At 34.9% G+C, this 6,000-nt stretch overlaps 1 long non-coding RNA gene across 1 annotated transcript in view; it reads left to right on the top strand.

The window, feature by feature from the left end:
* The window catches only part of LOC135313268 (uncharacterized), a 30,351-nt gene continuing 24,351 nt past the window's right edge, over positions 1-6,000 (top strand). The window contains exon 1 of the long non-coding RNA XR_010372885.1: positions 1-79. This is a non-coding gene — a long non-coding RNA (uncharacterized LOC135313268). The remainder of the gene's footprint in view (positions 80-6,000) is intronic.

Here is a 6,000-nt window from a genome sequence, read left to right as displayed (position 1 = left end):
AAAGTGTCCAACAAAGCAATGCACTTCAAACTGGAAAAGTAATTGATTGCAATGGTGAAGAAAGCCTGCAAATACCAATGTATGCCGGATTACATGAAAACTCTATATGAGGCTTTGTCATTTTGGAAGCTGCTTTGATTTCCAGTGTGTATTTCTGTGTATTGTCTAGATATGTCCCTGATGTATACTGTGCGCCTCCCTGGAAGCTGAGTCAGACAGTTTCTGACAGAAAAGTAATGGATACACTGTTTTTAATGTTTTCATATTTTCCAATTACTAGTTACATTACAGAATTTAAAAAAAACCCTCAACGATTATTGGATTAATTCTGTCTGGAGGTAAATCAGGCAGCAGCTGGCAGCAAAAATAGTTTAACCTTATTTCACCTTATATATGCACATGCATAAAAAGAATGGTATGAGAAGATTAAGGTCACGTATGTCTATGAACTGGGGACAATAAACAAGATTTCCAGAAAATATTTGGTTTTGTTCACACACTGAAATTACTGCAGTGCACAAACTATTTTCTTCAAATTTAGTGTTTCTAAAAATTTTTTTATTTTTAACTTCCACAATTATAGATCTTCATGCAAAAGAACATAAACCATTTGCTTAGAGGTTATTATGTGTGGGTAACTATAAACAGGGTTGGTAACATAATCTAAGGAGTTATCTCACCTGTCTCCTTAGAATTTGTCCGCTTAAAACTCTTCGTAATCCTACCATGTCACAGGTAAGACATTTTCATATCAGATGTTTTCTTCAGATTGGAAAACTGCAGGTGCAGACAAGTAAGAACTGCGACTAGTAAGATTCGTTTGGTTATGTCCATTGAATAGTAGTCAGGAATTTGATTTAGCTCTGGTCTGCCATGGAGTTCCCACAAGAAGGGAAGGGAAGCCTTGGGAGTTTCATGGTCCACATTGTTCCACTGTTCCGGAACAATTAATGAGTCATTACCTTTTTCTCCAAAGTAGAGGCTCCACTTTCCTTCGCATTCCTCCCTCTCAGCCCCAATACTAGCTATGTCCTTCCATGCTTAAGCAGCCGTGCAAAAAGGCTTTATAGTAACTATAAATAACATCTTACAAAGGATATTTTCTCCATGATACCAACAAGTGTTTTATGACAGCTAACTCAATTTTCATATTTATTAAATCTGATAAAAAAATTCAATTTTCCAATACAGCATTTATAATTATGTTTTACTTTCCAGTTCTGCTCTGTTTTGATTAATATTTCAATGAAACATTGAGAAATCTGGATGAATCTGAACAAATAAATCAGGAAATTATCTTTTGGGGGTAAAATGCATAATGTAATAGTATTTAATTTCCTAAGCTTTCTGTTAATTTAGCATTTTAAAGGTGACGTTTAGGGCTAAAACTGCATATGTAGGAGTGCGTTAAAAGGTTGAGAATCAAAATAAAATAATTAAAAAATAAAGACAGGTAAGGTGAAGATGGAACTAATGTACATAAAGACATTTGAACAGAAATTAGTTCAACGCAGGGATATTCCATTTAAACCCAACAACATTTGCTTTGATGGTGGGATTAAGTCAGGCATATATCAACATTGAGATTATGAAGCAGTGGTTGCCTTGGAGAACGTGAACATATGCGAGCTGGTAAGGAAATTGCTAGTCGTGTTCATATGGATTCAATATGTTATCTAGTATACTCAAACTGTTAATGCAGCATATGACAAGATGATTAAGATTTCCTAATTCTTGGGACCTTTTGTAGATTTAAACACAAATACATATTGTATTTCTCCCTCAGCTGCATGCCTTGTGTACTTTGGCCATGTCATGCAGAGCCACATCTGCAAAAGGATTTCATTAGTTTTCAAACAAGTGCTCAGCTGCTGCACCCTTTGGATGTTTTTGTTTTTCCCAGAAAAACTGTCTCACTGACAGTGTTAATGTGTAAAGTGTGTGTTAATCTTTGCCTAGTACATGCATAATCATATTTGTATTAAATCTTCCAGTCTCCTGACCGGTCCTATATGCTGCTATGTGAGCAGTGGGCACAGATACTGATCTGGGCTTTGTACATAACACCATGGCAATGCTCCTCTTTGTATATTATGTTGTTGTGCAACTCCTGCTTTTCAGAATAATTCCATGGCAAAATATTTGCCTACTCTGTGATTTCTTCTCTTTTTCCTATCAGAAAGGGAGGACTGTTTGAATTCACATCTCTCTCTTTTGGGAGGCATTTTTTACCCCCATAAATTTAAGCTGCTTTAGGGCTTGTGCTTCTAATGTTCTTGTGATACAGGGCAACTATGAAATTTCATTGGGCCGGATACGAAGTGAAGTATAAAGGCAGGGACACAGCAAATACCTTCATTTTATTGTTTCTACTTACTGCCTTTGAACATATTTAGAAAGCTGCACAGTGAACGAGCCGAACAATCTCGTATTAAGCTAAGCGGACTGTTTATTGGGAAACCTAATTTCCCTGTGTATTTTATAATGCACTGTCGATGGAGTTAACAGGCCTATATAAATGAAACACATACATAACTGCTGAGATACAGACATTTTTTTTATGGATCTAGACCTTCATCCTTACGTGACTGAATTTCATTTCTTAGAATGGTGATTGTCGATACCTTAGCATTATACTATTAAATACATTTTTCTAATTTTGTAAAATGCTGTATCAGTTGAGAGAGAAATATTGCTCCTGTTTGAATTATTTAATGCTCTGTAACATTACTGAATAACAGCAAAATGTTAGAGATGTTAAGGATCACTTCTTAGTTGTTTTCTTTTTTTTTTTTCAAAAGACAAGTGAAAAAAGAGCCTGGAAACTTAGAACTTAAAAATCCAAAATAAGAATATGAGAATGAACATAGGGAAGTACTCTGCGAAAAATCTGCGAACCATGTGAGACCAGAAGTCTGGTGAGTCCTGGTGGCAACCGAAGTATTTCTGTAAAGTTGAAGTGAATCAGGCTGGATCATTCCGCCTTTCTAGCTCCCTCTACCACCCCATGTTTCAAGTCACTATTCCCTGAGTAGGGGTGTTCAGTGTTTCAGTATTAGGAAAGCCCAACTCTTTTATGGAACCACATTTATTTTGACAAGTTTCAAAGAGAAAAACATCATGAGAACAAGAGAAGTCTTATTTCTTTAGTGATGATAAGATTTGGCAAAATGAGTGTGTTTCATTCGGAATTTATTTTGTTATTGTTTATTTGGGCTTTTATATTCTGTTGGATGTCTTATGCCTCAGTGTAATTTCTGTTATATATAATATTTCTTGATACATTTTCAAATTCCTAGCAGTTTTTTTTCCCAGAATTTCCATTTTCATATTCCATGAATAACTGTGAAATTTCCTGACTATGTATTCCTTTGTAGTGATAAAAGTAGTTGTGAAATGCTAGAATTTTCCATAAAATTGAACTTCAAATTCTCAGCAATTCTAGTCAGGGTTTTTTAAGGCTTATTAGACAAATGTGTTTAGACAGATTGTCTGCCTAGAGAACAAATAAAGATACTAATACTAGACTATATTTCTATGCGTGAAGCCTTCCACTCAACCACCCCATAATTTTTAATGTCTTCAAATTATTGCCTTTTACTCTTAAACATGAAGCTTCCACAAGGTACTGAAGCCTGTGCTGTACAAATATTTATTAGATATACCAGGATATGATAAAAAAATCATCCTCCCAGTTTTGGAGGGAAATTTTGTCTTGGCTTGTGAATTTCAGCCTAGGTATGAAGAACTACGTAATCCATTTCTAAGCAGCTGAGACAGCAAAACCTATAAGGCAATTTACAGTATTGCAGCAGAAGTCTTCAACAGAGTTTAATTAAAGTGTTCTGGTGATCTGAAGATATTCGTAATCCAGCACTGAAATTAAAGAAGTCCACATCGACAGAACTTTTTCTCAGGCTTATGATGCCAGTTGGCATTGTTACGCATATATATATATATATATACACATATCATGTGTATAAATCTACAGTTAGTGACCAAAATACAGAATTGTTGTTCAACCACCTCCAAGTAAGTGATGCAATGCTAAGATATGAGGCACCTAGTCCCAGCTGGTTGATTCAGATCACTTAAGTGAGGCATTCTATACATAAGCATTCAATACAGTTCGTGGAGAGAATCAGGTGGGTGATCTAAACGGGAAATTTTTCTCCTGAGCTGCTTAGAGCTTGTGAATAAGAATGCTAAGGATTACATAGGGCTGAGCCCTGTGCTTTTGGCTTCTGTTCATTTGGCTCCAGCATCCCCTTCTCAGCATCAACGTCTAACTAGAAAGGAATATTTAGCTATTCAAACGACAGATGTTAATGGGGGTGGAGTCATTACAACATGCACAATGCAGTTAGACTGTGGAACCCACTGCCACAGGAGGTCATGGTAATTTTACATGGGTTCAAAAAATGATGAACCAAATATAGTTTAATTAGACACCAGATTACCATCATTGAAGGTGAGAGAGCAAAATGTGGAAGAATGACTATACATATATACACACACACATATATTTTTTTTTTCTGTTCTGTTCTGGTTACCATCAAAGATACGATTTTAGAATATGTGGATCTTTGTTCAGAATGAGTACAGTTCATGTTTTCATTATTATGGCAGTACTATAATGTCTAATCAGTTAACTAAATCTATTCCACACATTTTTCAGAATATTTTTCAAGAGAAAAGAGATTATTTTTGAAGAATGTTTGAATTTTTTTAGCTAATTTAGGTATATTCCATTCTGTCCTTCTCTCTATCTCAATATGCATTCAATAATCAAAATATATTTGTGTGTGTGTACATATATACATAGCCTCCGTACCTTTCTACACCTAGGAAATAGTCCAGTTCTCCATGTCACTAATTTCTATTTGAAAGATAAATTAGCCCATTACAAACTCCCCAAACTGGTACAACCTGGCAAAAGGGCAACAGTATTTACAGAGTGAGTTTATGTTTTTTCTTCATGGGTTAGGTGGCATTAGGCGGGGCTGATAGAGTTCAGTGCCAAGAAAAGCATATATATGTATCTCAAAGTGCCTTTTAATGAATTTATCTGATTCTATACCTAAAAAAAAATGAATTCTTGCTTAAATGAGAAAAAAGTAATTTTGATATGTGATATTTTTAACACTTTTACAGTAAGAGTTTTTGTTCTTTCTCCTCCTGGATTTCATGAGATTGAGGTCAAGCTTAAAAATCTAATTTCTGTATGATTCTAAATTAATTTCTGACAAGCTGGAGATATTTAGTGGCTTTTATGCTTCTAAGGACTGAGAATCTGTTATGATCATGATCCTATGTTATAAAGACAATTCAACTACAAAGTTTATAATATGGTTTAAAACAACAGACAACCAATAGTTTATAGGGGATGAAGGAAAAGAAAGCACTAGTTGGAGCAAACTTTCATAAAATGTGTTATTTTCACAAATTATAGTGTTACAACATATTAAAAATATGTTAAAAATATGCCCTACCTCTGCAATGCCTATTGACCTACTAGAATTATGTATAAGAGTGACTATTCTTCATAAAGAAGAAGAATAGCACAATCCCTCTTATTATCTCTGGATAGCATATTCCTGAATATATTATTTATTTTATTTTGGACTTTTTGATTTTACAAATAAACCTGGTTATTCCTTTTTATTTAATTCATGTCTATCTTCTGTAGGGTAGAAATATGTTCTCTTGAAATTGGTTATGTAAGGGTTTCCCAGGTAAAAGGCACAAAAGTCAACTCTCTATATATTGAATCAGAGGTGGTTAGTAAGTGCCCATTGTACTGCCAGGCTGGAGCCTTCAGGTTTCCTTTTGGCTGTTTTTCTGAGGTCATTTTATTACAGCGTTGGACCTCTGTGAGCATTTATGTGCTCAAAGTTTTCAGAGTATCTTCTACACATGAAAAATGAGGGTGGATCTTGGCACCACCATATGTTCTTTTTCCATACCTGTTTTCACCTTTTTTTTTTTTAGTTTCTGGGC

Source organism: Phalacrocorax carbo, chromosome 4 (assembly GCF_963921805.1).
Source record: "Phalacrocorax carbo chromosome 4, bPhaCar2.1, whole genome shotgun sequence".
Classification (NCBI taxonomy): domain Eukaryota; kingdom Metazoa; phylum Chordata; class Aves; order Suliformes; family Phalacrocoracidae; genus Phalacrocorax; species Phalacrocorax carbo.
Note: the sequence above shows the minus strand (reverse complement) of the source record. Positions and strands in the feature narration are given on the sequence as shown.